The sequence below is a fragment of the Cervus elaphus genome, chromosome 31 (genome assembly GCF_910594005.1).
Source record: "Cervus elaphus chromosome 31, mCerEla1.1, whole genome shotgun sequence".
Classification (NCBI taxonomy): domain Eukaryota; kingdom Metazoa; phylum Chordata; class Mammalia; order Artiodactyla; family Cervidae; genus Cervus; species Cervus elaphus.
Genome location: NC_057845.1, coordinates 44,474,029 through 44,475,396, shown reverse-complemented (window position 1 = coordinate 44,475,396; position 1,368 = coordinate 44,474,029).

Sequence of the window (1,368 nt, the reverse complement as noted above, 5' to 3'; positions counted from 1 at the left end):
TAAGCCAGAGAAGTACATATTGTCATTGAGAGGTTCTGGGACCTCTTTAGAAGGTCCTAAGAGGAGTGTAAGCAAACTGCCCCAGACTGGGGTATGAAGAAGGCAGTGTTGGATCTCACAGGGCTTCTGTCCTTCTGTATACCTTTGAGGACAACCTGACCTCCAGATATCCATTCTCTTTAGCTGATTTTATTGAGCTTGCAAGAACTGAGGTGTTGCCATGCTCTTGTCATGCTGCAAACCAGTTGTGGACCAAGGGGAGAGAAATAGGAATTAGAAAGAGCCCACGTGAACAAGGTGTTCTTCATTGTACGTGGCACAAGGACAACTACAATGTAAAGGGACTAGGGGAGGGATGGGCACATGCTCTTTTAGGCTATAGTTATTATGTTGATGGATTTTTCAGATGTTGAATACCCCTTCTATTCCTGGAATAAGTTCTATTTGTTCATAATATATCATTGTTTTCATTCATTGATGGACTCTTTCTGGTAATATTTAATTTAGAAGACTGCATAAAATGGATGAAAAATAAGTATTTCTAGAGGATCTATGTTAGAACCTCTTTGTCAGTTTTCCAGGTAAACATGTAAATGTTTGAAGTTCTGCTTGCACTGGCTCTCCTTCATATCACCACTGGTGAAGTCTCATCCATGCCTCAAAGCTTATCTCAGGGCCATTTCATCTGTAAAGCCTTTTCTTCGTCTTGGCCCCTATTGTGTAAAAACACTTCCTATGCCAAAACTTCACAATGGGCTTTAGTGTCAAAGCATGGTTTTCCAAAACCTATCATGACACTTCTGTAAGACAAAGTGAGCACTTGTCAAAGATTTACTGAACTCATGAATGAGAGGACTGGCAGGATGAAAACCTGGTCCAATAAATTCTTTGTTTGATGAACGGCAAATTATATAGTTTATTGGGCATGCCATGCTAAAATCAATTGGCTAAATAGAGACAAACTGGTTCATATCCTCAAGGGCAATAAAATCATAATATTTGAGTTTTTGTTTTCTATTGAACAGGAATGATTTGCATCTCTTCTGGGGAAAAGTTAAGAAGTTTTTACATAATCTTGTAGAATCATATTAAATAGCCAGTCAGAGAACAGTATATTCTCACAGATAAAGAAAGAATCCTTAAGTGGGCCTGTTAGATGATGTTCAAGGATGGCATTGGAAAGATATGCAGGCTTCCTTTTGCCAAATTTTTATGTTTTGGATATTTTTTTCTTAAAAGTAATAAATTCTGCAGAAGGTGCCCTCTACTTTATGTTTCATTTATTTGCACATCTGACCCACACAGGCGTAGTGTAGAGGAGAGCACATGGGTTTTGAATATCTCACATAACCTAAGGTTCAGCCTCAA